Source organism: Vipera berus (assembly GCF_964194415.1).
Source record: "Vipera berus genome assembly, chromosome: 9".
Classification (NCBI taxonomy): domain Eukaryota; kingdom Metazoa; phylum Chordata; class Lepidosauria; order Squamata; family Viperidae; genus Vipera; species Vipera berus.
Window position 1 is genome coordinate 3,986,959 of NC_138212.1, and position 15,078 is coordinate 4,002,036.

Consider the following 15,078-nt stretch of genomic DNA (forward strand, 5'->3'; position numbering starts at 1 on the left):
AGGACCCCACCATTTTGTAATAGCTTCTGGAGTTTCCAGGAGACAGTGAGTTCTAGTCCTGCCGTAGGCACGAAAGCTGTCCAGGTGACTTTGGGCCAATCACCAGGAGACAGTGAGTTCTAGTCCTGCCTTAGGCACAAAAGCTGTCCAGGTGACTTTGGGCCAATCACCAGGAGACCGTGAGTTCTAGTCCTGCCTTAGGCACGAAAGCTGTCCAGGTGACTTTGGGCCAATCACCAGGAGACAGTGAGTTCTAGTCCTGCCTTAGGTACAAAAGCTGTGCAGGTGACTTTGGGCCAATCACCAGGAGACAGTGAGTTCTAGTCCTGCCTTAGGCATGAAAGCTGTCCAGGTGACTTTGGGCCAATCACCGGGAGACGGTGAGTTCTAGTCCTGCCTTTGAGCCAATCACTCTCTTTCAGCCTGACCCACTTCACAACTTTGATGTTGTGGGGAATACAGGAGCAGGAAGGTGCGTTGGATATGTTTGCCCCCTTGAATCGTTTGTAAAAATAATAAAGGTGGTGTACAAGTAAAAACATGCATACTATAAATGAAAAGATTGCTTGTAATAATGCTTGTTCTCCTCTCTGTAGATTTTCTGCCCAAGCCGAACGTGACTGCACAACCAAGCAACACCATTGTGGAATTGAGTACAGTTTGGCTCACCTGCAGTGCACCGAAAGACCTAACGATTACGTGGTTTAAAGATGGAAACCTTTACACTGAAGAGTCCCATCTCTCAGACCATAATCAAAATCTTTCTTTTCCAAATGTATCCAAGAGCGATGCTGGGGGGTATCAGTGTCAAATTACCAACAACACCAGCACCAGAATCAGCGACATTCTCAAACTCAATGTTCTCTGTAAGTATTTGGCTTTTGCGATGTCTGGCTTGGTCTTAGCTCTCCAATTCACCACCTCTGAGATGTTCTCCTAACTCAGGGGTAGGCAATAATAATGCTGATAATTTGTCTAACCTTGGCTTAGACTTTGTAAGTTTGAGAGCAACACACGCAGCACTCAGGTCATCTGTGGTGTCAGATTTGATATCATTCAAAGCTGAAAACAGCGCGCTCGCTCCGGTGGCTTGTTTTGGCTAGGAAGGGGCTTGGGAAATGGCTTCTTCCTGCCAAAACCTAGGCAAAGAGCCAGGTGCATGTGCCCACAGAGATGGCTCCGAGTGCCCCGTCTGGCAGGCTTGCCAGAGGTTTGCCACCACTACCCTAGCCCGAACAGGGCTGGCCCAATGAGGACTTAGCTACAATTCCCAAAGGAGTCCATTCTCTGCATTTGAGTTATAACTAAATTCGCGAGCCAGTTTGGTGTATCGTTAAGGCGTTAGGTTAAAGACTGGGAAATTGTGAGTTCTAGTCCCACCTTAGGCAGAAGAGCTGGGTCAATCACCAGGAGACAGTGAGTTCTAGACGTGAAAGTCGGCTGGGTGACTTTCAGCCAATCACCAGAGACAGTGAGTTCTAGTGCTGCCTTACCTTAGGCTTGAAAGCCTGCAGGCTGATTTTGGCCCCATTGCTCGCTGCTGTTCTGTATTTTTGGAAGCAACAGTCCTCATATTTTCTTTAATTTCATTTGTTTCTATGGGCACCACAGACCATCCTACTCGCCCAAACATGCATGCATGGATATAAAGATAACCCCAAAATCATAGTGGGAGCAAATGAGTGGCTGGCCTGGTGGCGGGAACCAAGAATGGGAAGGGTCATCCGAGCCCAGTGTAGCAGATTTTATGGGACACATCATCTCACTCCCATTGGGTTTGGGTTTCCTTTTATAATTACTTCAAATAATCACCCTGGTGTTCTATTTTAAGCCAGTATTTCTCAGTTGGGGCAACTGGGTGGGTGGACATCAACTCCCAGAATTCCCTAGTCAACAAAGCTGGTTGGGGAATACTGGGAACTGAACTCCACACATCTTCTAATTTGGTTGAATACCACTGACATAGGGACGCGGTGGCTCATTGGGTTAGGACGCTGAGCTTGTCGATCAGATGGTCGGCAGTTTGGCGGGTCGAATCCCGAGTGCCACGTAGCAGAGTGAGCACCTGTTACTCATCCCAGCTTCTGCCAACCTAGCAGTTCCAAAGCACGTATAAATGCAAGTAGAAAAATAGGGACCACTACGGTGGGAAGGTAACAGCGTTCATTCCGTGCGCCTTTGGCGTCTAGTCATGCCGGCCACATGACCATGGAGACGTCCTCGGACAAGTGCTGGCTCTTCGGCTTTGAAACGGAGATGAGCACCAGCCCCTAGAGTCGGAAACGACTAGCACGCGTGTGCGGGGGAACCTTTACCTTTACCTTTTTACCACTGACATAATCCATGAAAGACTCTTTCAGACTGAAATAGCAGAGGGAAGCTATGCAGTCCATATCCAAAGTGACTTACATTATCTGTTTATTTTTTGAAGATGGTCCAGATACCCCTGAAATCCAGCCAACCCAACGATATTATAACAAACACACCAATGTGGTCCTCACCTGCAGTGCCGATTCATTTCCCCATCCACTATATGTTTGGTTCCATAATGGAAAGCAACTAGATACGGGCCCAAAATTATTCCTTGGAGATTTCGCAGCGGACAAAACAGGGAGCTACATCTGCCAAGCTGAAAATGATGTCCTTTACGAGAAAAGAAACAGCAGCAGCCTGGAGATTTACTTGGAAGAAAGTGAGTAATCAAGGGCAGGCTTAAAAGGGGTCACCCACGGCCAATAGAGCTGGTCCTCTATGTACTGTACAACCACAATCGGGACCAGACTTTCCGTTGCTAAACAAGACGGTTATTAAGGACCTGGACATGATTTTACGACCTTTTTTGCTACGGTTGTTAAGGGAATCACTGTGGTTCTTAATGGATCATGTAGTCGTTAAGTGACCTCAACTTCCTCCATTGACCACCAGAGATGTGCAAAGTGTAGTAAGTACACGCCAGTTGCCGAGCACCCAAGTAAATGCAATGACTGGTCGTAAGTCCCTTTTTTCAATACCATTGCAGCTCCCTGTCACTGATATTCCGATTAACTATCAATCAATCAGAATAGAGATGGGACCTTGGAGGTCTTCTAGTCCAAGTCCCTGCTCAAGCAGGAAACCCTACACCATTTCAGACAAGTTGTCTGTCTATTCTTTTATTTAAAAAAAAAACTCCAGTGTTGGAGAATTCAGAACTTCTGGAGGCAGGTTGTTCCGCTGGTTAATTGTTCTCACTGTCAGGAAATTCCCCCTTAGTTCTAGGTTGCTTCTCTCCTTGATGCGTTTCCATCCGTTGCTTCTTGTCCTGCTTTCATGTGCTTTGGAGAACAGGTTGACCCCCTTTTCCTTGTGGCAGCTCCTTAGATATTGGAAGATTGCTATTGTGTCCCCCCTCATCCTTTTCTTCATTAAACTAGAAATACCCAATTCCAGCGACCGTTCTTTATATGTTTTAGCCTCCAGTCCCCTAAAGGCAAGCTGTTCTGTTAGTTAATTGTCCTCCCTCCTTAATTCCAGGTTGCTTCACTCCTTGATTCGTTTCCATCCGTTGCTTCTTGTCCTGTCCTCCGGTACTTCAGAAAATAAGTTGAACCCCCCTTCTTCTTTGTAGCAGCCCCTCAATTACTGCAATTTTTTTTAAAAATTCCCATTTATATCCCGCCCTTCTCTGAAGACTCAGGGCGGCTTACAAGCTTAGCAGTAGCCTTCATTCTATGTATATGCCTGCTTATTAGGGTTTTCACACACACCCCAAGCGGCATTATTACAAAGTCAGCTTAATTGCCCCCAACAATCTGGGTCCTCATTTTACCTACCTCGGAAGGATGGAAGGCTGAGTCAACCTTGAGCCTGGTGGGATGTGAACCTGCACTAATTGCAGGCAGCTGGTGTTACTTAAGGAGGCATTAGCCCACTGCTCCACCAAGGCTGTATTGTTATTGTTATTGTTATCATGTCACCCCTAGTCCTTCTTTACACTAGCCATTCCCAAATCCTGCAACTGTTCTTCAGATGCTTTAGTCTCCAGGCTAAATCATCCGAGTTGTTTTTTTCTGCCCTTTTTCCAAAGCCTCAACCTCTTTTTTGTAATGTGGTGACCCAAATTGGATGGAGGATTCCAGGCCTCTCCTGCAATTTGCTTTTCATGTGTCACACCAGGCCTTCCTCTCTGCTTTTTTCCCATCCTGCAGGTCGTGTAAGCAAGGTCACTATCACTGGTCCCCTAGCGCCCATTGAGGGCAGGCCAATCTCCTTGAACTGCACATCAAGAGGTGACAATGTTTCATATTCTTGGACCAACGGAGGCCAGGCAGTGCACGCAGGTGGCCACATCTCTTTGACAAACAACAACCAGACGCTTGAGTTGAACCCAGGACACCGAAGCGATGCTGGGGACTATATCTGCCATGGTTCCAACAGCATCTCTTCCAACGAAAGCAAACCCTATCACTTAGGCATTATCTGTAAGTCTGATCTTCCTATCTCCAGTCATAGCGTGGAACCGGTGCTCAGTACACTCAACTTGGTCTTTTTTTTTTACTGTATATTTTGCATTTCTGTTAAGAGTTAGGAGACCCTAACTCATGAGTCCTTAGCCTTCTTACTCAGTGGTTCACCATTTGGTATAAACTCAAGCCATTTCATTAGTGTAGGAGTCAGTTTTTAGTGCAGGACCCAGAAACTGGGTTAATTCTGTTTGTTTTTTCTTTAGCTGGACTTGGTCAGTCCAATTGTGTTTATCAAGCTTGGCAAGTCTAAAATGTGTGGACTTCAACTCCCAGAATTCCTCACGTGTCTTAAACTTGCCAAGATGGCTGGCTGGGAAATTCTGGGAGCTGAAGTCCACAGATCTTCTAATTTGGTCAGTCCAGTTCAGTGTTTATCAAGCTTGGCAAGTCTAAAATGTGTGGACGTCAGCTCCCAGAATTCCCCACATGTCTTAAGTTTGCCAAGATGGCTGGCTGGGAAATTCTAGGAGCTGAAGTCTTAAACTCTGAGAAACACTGTTCCAGCTGCTAACTGAGGTAGTCCTCTCAACTGATACATTAAATGAAATGAAATGGTAATTCAGAAGGTTGCAAGGATGTTCTTTTGCAAAAATGTTCTCCTGCCTAAAAATAATCCTAAATATACATGTTTCTTCCAGATGGACCCGACCCTCCAATTATCAACGAGACTATTGATGTCCAACAAGAACAGGTCAAACTGACTTGCAAAGCTGTTATGTTTCCTCCAGCCAATTATACTTGGTTTTACAATGGAGAGAAATTGGATGACATGATCCTCTTTCGGAAAATCAGCCCAGAGAATTCTGGAAATTATACTTGTAGTGTGATTAATGAGGTCTCTTTCATGAGGAGAAATACAACCTTGGAGATTGACATGAAAAGTGAGTAGTCAGAACAGGTAACTCCTGATCCTTCACCAAATACAGCAGCCTCCAAACTTGGCAACTTTTAAGACTTGTGGACTTCAACTCCCAGAATTCCCCAGCCAGCAGCTGGCCAAAGAGATCGAGGAGTCTCTGCCTTGGGACTGAAAATGTTCCCCCCTCCTCAAGGGTGGAAGCACATGGTCCCTTGCTGATATTGTGATAGTTCGCAAGGAAGGGAGATGATTGCATTCCTGATAATATCCTTGGGGGGGTGTCTCTTTTTCTCTTTTTTAGGAAAATTTAAAAGCCTAAAACAGAAATGAAGAACGGAAAGAGGGTGGTGTAAGTATTAATTCTAGAGAAAATATTCAGGAATGATTCATTTGCTCTAGTTTCCCCAAGTTTTTATTTTCCTATCTATATGTCTATCGTCCATCCATCTATTATCTACCTCTCTTATCTATCTCTCCATCTCTCCATCCATCCATCATCTAACAATCTATATCTATCTATCTATCTATCTATCTATCTATCTATCTATCTATCTATCTATCCATGTATCCATCTCCCTCTATACCTATCCTATCTATCTCTCTATCTCTATATCTATCATCTCTAATTATCTATCTCTCTATATCTATCTATCTGTCTATCAGCTATCTACAGTACCTATTTATCCATCTGTCCTTCTATCAATTATTTGCATACAGCAAATAAATAAATAAATAAATCAGTAAAAGTGTCAAAAGCAGCCATATTAAAAAGCTTTCATTGCCAAAAAGGGTTTTGAAGGCCAAACCAGCATCTTGAATTGAATCCAGAAGCAAAATGTAACTAGTTTCATAAAGTCATAGAATCATACGTTGTAATGTCTTTCTCACGTAAGGAAAAAAAGACAGCAAAATGCTGCATTATTTCTTGCTCAGTTGTAACTACTCCTCACTCAGGATGCGTAAACCCCCACCTGTAGTTACTTTCAGCACAGAGTTTTCAAACCAAAATGTCAAATAAAAATTGTACCTAATAGATATTTCCCCTTTCAGCTTCCCTTCTCCGATTTCTGATGGAAAATATCAAGGCAGAAGAACGCAAGAAGAGCAGCGTATTTGAGGCTTCCTCTGCTTCGAAATCCTTTTGATTTTTTTTGAAATCTGGACCCCCCCCCCTCTTTAAAGCCGACTCCCTGGGGACCTTATCCATGCCAGGATTAAACACCAGAAGTGAAACCAGATCTTGATCATTATGTGTTAAGATGGCAATTTTATTCTCAAGGCATAGGATTCGGGGATCTTCTAACTACCTTTTAAAAAGGCTTTGAATCATTGGTTGTTCATACATTACCGAAAAATGTCCTTGCTTTGTTTAGGTTCTTATGAAAATGTATTAATTTCAATAATTGCATATGATTTCTCATTTTCCCCTCTGGAAAGAAAATGTGTGCAGTTAATCAAAATGCACTGAGAAGTAGGGAAATTTGTATTCAATGAACCTTTCCCATTGAGATGTTGGCATTGTGCTCTATTTGTTTCCATTGTTACTGGTGTTCCCGTGGATTTCTTGATGCTGGGGGGCAGTCACAAACACAGACCTTCAAATTCGCTGGAGCTAAACCTGTCTAGTTCTACATCTATTAGATCCTATTTCTTTTCCGTTACACTTAAGATATAAGAAATATAAAAAAACATATGACAGAGGTTCCACCACTTCAATGCTTTATAGACACGAAGCATCAGATTTCAGAAATAATGTTGGGGCTCCACTGTGTGTCGTAGGACTTCCTATGACTGCATATCACTTCTCTTTTTCCCCTCTGGAAAAAAAAATTGTGTGGTTAATCAAAAATCACTGAGAAGTATGGAAATTTGGATTCAATAAATCTTTCCCATTGAGCTGTTGCCATTGCGCTGTATTTGTTTCCACTGTCGTCATCGTTGTGCTGTTCAATGGATCTCTTGGTGTTGGGGGTGGGGCAATCACACACAAAGACTTCAAATTAGCTGAGGAATATCCTGTGAGCAATCTTCACACAGAATCAGAAACATCTTGTAGATTTGGGGTGTAATATTACATTTTTCTTAGACTTTTTAAAGACGTCTAGGAACAAAAGGATAGACCAATAAAATAAAAACAACATACAGTACAGTCCCTGACTTATCACAACGGGAGCCAAAATTTCCATTGCAAGGCAGTTGTTAAAGTGAGTCACGCCTGATTTTACAACCTATTTACAACAACAAATCTGTTGTTAAGCGAATCGCTGCACTTGTTAAATGAATCACAATGCTGTTCAGTGAATATGGCTTCCCCTATTGATTTTGCTTGTTGGAAGCCAGCTGGGAATGTCACAAACGGTGACCACATGACCCTGGGAGAGTCTAATTATCATAAATAGATGCCGATGGCCAAGCATGTGAATTTTGATCACACAACCCTGGGGATGCTGCAACAGTTGTAAGTGCGAGGACCACTCCTATTTTTTTCCAATGCCGTTGTGACATCAAATGATCACTAAACAAATGGCTATAAATCAAGGGCTACCTTTTTTAACGTTAGGGAAATCAAAATTGCTCAGAACATCATTAGAAATTTTTAATTAGCAGAATGGACTGTATCATTTCTGAAACTAAAAACAAAAATTATTTATTTTGATTTAAATAAGCTATAAAACTGAAATACAGATAAATCCTCAACTTACAGCGACAATGGGACCCAAAACTTTGGTTGCGAAGTGAGACGTTTGTTAAGTGAGTTTTTGCCCCATTTTATTACCTTTCCTGCCTGTTATTAAGGGAGTCACTGCGGTTGTTAAGTGAAGCTGGCTTCCCCCACGGACTTTGCTCGTTAGAAGGTCGCAAAAGGGGATCACGTGACTCCAGGATGCTGCGACCGTCATAAATATGAAGCAGTTGTCAAGCATCCAAACTTTGATCATGTGACCATGGACATGCTGCAATGGTCATAAGTGTGGAAAAAGGGCCACAAGTCACTTTTTCAGTGCCATTTCAACTCTGGTCACTAAAGGAATGGTTGTAAGTTGAGGACTAGAGTTTGTGCATGGGGAATGCCAAATTTTGAAGGTGGTGTAAATCCATGTGTTAAACTGTAGTCGAAGAATAGTTTCCCGTCTCAATGTAATTCTAAGTCAGATTTAAATCCAGGAGCATCCTGTGGATTTGCTAAAGCCCAAATCTGCCTATTTCTGATATGGATGCTTTTTCCCCCAATCTGATGTCCTTAGTTTAGATAGCCTAGATTTCAACTGCCAAAGATGCTAGATGGAAATGATAGAAGGATAAGCCAGGCACAGTAAAAATGCCGAGATTTTTCATGAGCTGCTCTTTTCTTGCACCTTAAGGAAAAGCCTCCTAGAGCTGCAGCTCCAAAAATTGAGAGATTTCCGATTCTAGGATTACCTGCAGATAGAAGGTCACCTCGAAAGATTTTTTTTCCCAGTGGCCCAAATGGAGTTGAATCACCTACCAGTTTGGCAAGTTAGAAAGTAGTTGAGGTAGTCCTCAAGTTACAATCACCATTGGGATCAGAATTTCTATAGCTAAACAAGGCAGTTCTTAAGTGAATCACTGCGGTTATTAATGGAATCGTACAGTCGTTAAGCAAATGCAGCTTCCCACACTGACTTCGCTTGCCATTTGCTTGCAAAAGGTGATCATGTGAACGCAGGATGCTGTAACCATCAAAAATGCAGGCCCTTGGTCAAGCACCTAAATTTGGATCACATGACTGTGGGGGGGGAATGTAAATGTGAGGACTAGTTATAAGTCATTTTTTTCCCATGCAACTTTCAACAGTCACTAAACAAATGGATGCAAGTTCAAGGATTCTGCTTCAACATCCTTCAACCTGCAGCTGGTGTTTATTTTTTACTTCGTGGATTGGTTAACTGCTTCCCATTCTTGACGCAGTTTACACTGAGAAGAAATGCAAAAAGCAAAGACTAAAATAACGAAATACAATCCAGAAGGACTAGGGCAGGTGCAATTTAGAAAAAATGAGAGTAATCAAACACAAACCAGGTTGGCCGTCTCTGCTTCTCGACACACCTGGGGGCCTCATCCAGGTTGCCTCGACTGTCAGCCCCATCAGCCACAGTGAAATGTGTTCCATCAGCTTTCTTTTCAAGTTTTATTTCCAGTTTTGGCGTATATTAGCCTTCTACACATGACTCCGTTCATTCTGCTTGGTGGACAGAATCATAATGTCATGCTTCCGACAGATGAAACTCTTCAAAGAACTTTGAGGCATTGTTTTCCTTAAAGAATCTTTATTCGAGTAGCATAGCATCGGCATGTACACAGGTGAAGCCAAAATATGAATTCCCCCCCCCATCACATAGTATCTAGCGCCATTCCCTCCTCTAATTAACAGTCACAAATCACATTCTCCAATGAATGTGAAACGCAGGCTTTCCCTCCAGTTCTCCAACCTGCCATTTCTTATCATCTCTTACTTCAAAAAAATCCTTGATTCACACCCTACTGCACTATTGTTGTGTCTAACTAACTCCCATACACATTCCTCCTCCTCCCCCCTCCCCAGTATCATCTAATTCTAATTCTAAGAGTAAAACATGAGAAGAAAAATGGCTGCATCTCCAGATGTTGTCAAAGCAAGAACATCCGATGTTAGCAGCGTTGACACATTAACTGCTAGGTATAGGACTCGATTTAGCATTTCTTGTCTCTTGCGAAATTTTTTAAAAATGCATTTGACCCAGTCGGTGAAAGCCTCAATGTCCCAACAAGCAAACAATTTGGAAAAGCTGAATTTACTCGTAGAGCAAAGTAAGATGTTTGTCAGTGAGGAGCGGTAAGTAATATTCTGAGCCATCAGCAGAGGGCCCCATAATCCTTCCTCAAGCTTGGTGGGATAGTAGTCTCCAGAAAGGCAATTGTACCTCAGGAGACGCAGAAGTCACCTTGTGTGGCAACAGCAATTCTAGCAAGATTGCTGAAAAGAAAAATTTAACCTGATTTAACTTTTGAAGATGCAAAAGGGTGGTTTTCTGCACTGCATGAAAACCTTCTGCAGGACTTCTTACATCCTGGACATAAACTTTTTCAACTGCTTCCCAGGAGATGGAGTTGTAGGGCATTGCCCTACACCATCCAATTCGTCTTCCACATCTGGTGTCTGGATGGCAACAAACGGGGCCATCGTGCAAAATTATCTGGAGTCGGATTCAGGATAAAACAGGGAAAGAAATAAACTCCTTCAACAACACTTGTGTGTTGATTGTCTTGAATAGCATAAGCAGGAGGCAGGGCTGTGTGGCATCACGTCCTTAGCCAGTGTCACCCCTCCAGCCATCGGTTTGCTACTGGGAACCCTTCAACCACCATCATCCTCTTCAGAGACAGCAGCTGGTTGTGCAGATCTATTTATTAGGATGACTTTTATTTATTTGTCTCATTCTCTATATTCCACCTCCCCTCTCTGATCAAAGCCACCTCTTATCTCCTAGAGGTGACTTTGGCATAGAACCAAAATGACACGAAGTGTTAGTACCGCTTTATAGAACCTTAGTAAGGCCGCACACCTGGGATACTGCATCCAGTTTTGGTCAGCACATTGCAAAAAAAGATGTTGGGGCTCTGAAAAAAGTGCAGAGAAGAGTAACTGGAATGATTCAAGGCCTGGAGGCTAAAACATACGAAGAACAGTTGCAGGAACTGGGTTATGGCTAGCCGAGAGAAAAGAAGGACATAGAGGTGACAGGATAGCAGTATTCCAGTATTTGAGGGGCTGCCCCAAAGAAGAGGGAGTCAAGCTATCCTCCAAAGCAGCTAAAGGCAGGACAAGAAGCAACAGTTGGAAACTAATCAAGGAGAGAGGCAACCTAGAACTAACAGTGAAAACCAGCGGAACGGCTTGCCTCCAGAAGTTGAGGGTCCTCCACCACTGGAAGTTTTTAAGAAGAGACTGGACAGCCACTTGTCTGGAATGGTACAGGGTCTCCTGTTTGAGCAGGGGGTTGGACTAGAAGACCTTCAAGGTCCCTTCCAGCTCTATTCTGATTGATTGATCAGGGACTAATACAGCTCCCCAGTGTCATGATTTTCCTGCTTGGATCATTCATAAAGTGTATGTGGGCTTGAGGTTACTGGTGCTAAATGCCCCCCCCCCAACAAATACAGACACTCACTCTCTCTCTCACATACACACACAGAGAGACAAGTTTCAACCAATAGAAGGTCACTTGCTTGGAAAGGAAGCCACCCAGTCAAGTTAGGCCTGGACAACGCAACAGGCTGGGAGGAAACAGTGGGTGAGCAATTGAGAGTGAAAATATTTTTTTTCCCCACTGCAGATTTTTTTTTTTTGCTGGGATGTAGTTTTAAGATGTATTTTATATTTCTGCACATGCAGGAGGACCCTCAAGGGCCTTGAGCCCCCAGTCTCGTTTGCAACAAGGAACCACAATCAGATTAGCTTTACTGATAGCTTTTCATTTGCAAGGTGGGGAGTCCTCAAGTTACGACTTTAATGGAGCCTGCCCGTTCCTGTTCTTAACTTGGGAGGGTAGTAATTTGGGACACACACACACACACACACACACACACACACACACACACACACACACGGCAAGCTGATTTTACAGCTCGTTTTGCAGCACTTGTTAAGCGAATCTACGGTTGTTAAATGAACAGCCTGATGGTTGAGCAAACCAATGATTTCCTATGAGTCCAGTTTTGCCAAAAGCCCAAAGTAAATCATTGAAAAATAAGGTCATGTGGTCACAGGAAGTTGCAAATTGCTCTAAATGCAATCCAGCTTGGAGCACTTAAAATACAGTCAAATATGGGGGGGGGCAATTGTAGGACCATGAATCATTCCTATATAAACCCACAACTTCCCCAATCTCAGGGCACCAATTCCCCATCCCTTTATCTAAAAGGTAAAGGTAAAGGTTCCCCCGCACACGCGTGCTAGTCGTTTCCGACTCTAGGGGACGGTGCTCATCTCCGTTTCAAAGCCGAAGAGCCAGCGCTTGTCCGAGGACGTCTGGGTGGTCATGTGGCCGGCATGACTAGACGCCAAAGGCGCACGGAACGCTGTTACCTTCCCACCATAGTGGTCCATATTTTTCTACTTGCATTTTTACGTGCTTTCGAACTGCTAGGTTGGCAGAAGCTGGGACGAGTAACAGGCGCTCACTCTGTTACACGGCACTCGGGATTCGACCCGCCAAACTGCCGACCTTCTGATCGACAGGCTCAGCGTCCTAACCCACTGAGCCATCGCGTCCCTTTAACTGCTAATACTTATAATCTTGGTTCTTCCAAGTCCAGAATTTTAGCAAGTTGTCCCACTGTCGCTTTGCTTGGCCAAACCATGGGTTAGGACCCTGTTTGAACTCGCTGCCTTTGTGTCATGGTTCCAACAGATGAAGGATCTTTTATTCCAGTAGCATAATACCGGCACTTACATAATCAAAGCCAAAAATTGAATTCCCCTCCCCTGGGCACCTAGTATCAAAGCACAACTGCAGTCATAAATCACCTTCCTCCAATTTGCAGTCATAAATCACCTTCCTCCAATTAGCTTGAAGCCCGGGCTTGCTCCCCAGCTGCCAATTCTTTATCAGCTCTGGGCTCAATAACCTTGATTCTCAAGCTACGTTTTAGTGTTGTTATGTCCAGCTGGACTTTCATTCACATTTCCCCCCCCCACACACACACACACACACTTCCAGGAAAGGAAGAAAATGGCTACATTTCCATCTGTTGTCAATGCAAAAACATCCGACATTAGCAGCCTTGACACGTTGACGAACTCCAAAGTAATATTTTCTCCACTTTTATCAATTCCGTCTGCAGCTGTGGTCAAAGAAGTCAAAATGGAGGCCCTGAAGGTGTTGTGTGTTTTTTTTTTTAGCTAAGTCGCAGCTAGAGTTTTGTTCGCACTGTCGGGCGCTGACTTTTTTGACCTTACTTTGCGGGGGGGGGGTGTTCCTGTCTCTCTCTACCCCCCCCCCGTCTCTCCTCTGGAGAGGCCCCGAAGCTTCTCGCGCGCAGAGAATGAACCGAGCGGCCACCTGCAACTTACGCGACTTTCCGCGCACGTCGGGCGGCGAAACGCGGAGGTTCCCCGCCGCGTGGAAGGGCCAAAAGATGCGGGCCAACTCTGGGGAGGGCAGAGCGGCTCTTCCGAGGTTTCTCCAGCTCCGGGTCCTAGCCGGGGGGGGGGTCCTCCCCGTCTACCGCGGCGGGCAGGGATGGGCACCCGCAGGGGCCGCGTGATTCCTTCTCCGGCGGCTGGAAAGTGGAAAGTCCGGCGGGGTCTCCGCTGCTCGTCACTGCCTCGTTCCCGGAAACACCCCCCCATCCCTTCCTCGAATTTGTCTGAAATGGTAGGGGGTTGGACTAGAACAGCGTTTCCCAACCTTAGGAACTTGAAGATGCGTGGACTTCAACTCCCAGAATTCCCCAGCCAGCTATGCTGGCTGGGGAATTCTGGGAGTTGAAGTCCACGCATCTTCAAGTTCCTAAGGTTGGGAAACGCTGGACTAGAAGACCTCCAAGGTCTCTTCCAACGATCCTATTCCCATTCCTATTCAGAAGCGGGGCTGCGTGATCCTAACCCAGCTCGCCCAAACTCGCCCCCACCCCCCCACCCCCCGTTTAGCGTCAAGTTTTAACAGCCCGGCTTAAGGAAACCACGAATGAAGGTTTGCGGGTAGACTGGGGCGGTGGATGGATAGCGAGAGGGGGGGAAATTGCTGGAGGGGCGGGCGCGGGCTCCCCTTAAAAGTCTTGGGAGGGGAGCGACCAAATTGGCGACCTGGCCACCCCGCCATCCACAGCTCACATTCAGACCAGGAGGGGGGGGCTCGTCCCACGCCTGGCGCAAAGCCCTCGAGGGGAGGGATCCCCGATCTCCCCGGCTCCTTCCCCAAATCGGGCTTAGCACAAAGCGAGGCGGTGGTGGGGAGAGGCTTGTCTCGCCTTCCCTCGCGGCCCGCATCTCCCGATCCAGCCCAACCCACCCGATCTGCGCCCAAAGGGCGCGCAAACCCAGTGACCGGCCCAGCCCGGCAAGCTCCGGGATAATTCAATCATTCGGCCGAGCCCAGCTGGGCAGTGAGCGGCGTCCCGGAGGGGAAACTGAGTCCGACGTCCGCTTGCAAGGGCGGCCCCCTCCCCCCCCTCCCCGCCTCCCCAGCCCGGCGGGCTCCGACCTTGGCTAGGTGCCTGGTAGGGCAGAGAGCCCGGAGCTGCGGTCCGCGTCTCAGAATCAGGCTCAGAATAGAGTAGAGCTGGAAGGGACCTTGGAGGTCTTCTAGTCCAGCCCCCTGCTCGAGCGGGACAACCTATCCCGTTTCAGACAGGTGATTGTCCAGTCTCTTCTTAAAGGCCTCCAGTGATGGAGCGCCCACGATTTCTGGAGGCAAGTCGTTCCACCGGTTCCTTGTCCTCACCGTTAGGAAGTTTCTCCTTAATTCCAGCTTGCTTCTCTCCTGGATCAGTTTCCATCCGTTGCTTCTTGTCCTGCCTCCTGGCGCGTTGGAAAAATAAGTTGACCCCCCCTCCTCTTCTTTGTGGCAGCCCCTCAAATACCGCAATACTGCTCTCCTGCCCACCCAGCCACCCACCCGCCCTTCTTTTCTCTGCTTCCCCTTCACCGGACCGGGCTGGCAGTGGCCGCCCCTCGAAGGCGGGGCAACCGAGCTGGGTGGGGCTCGGCGA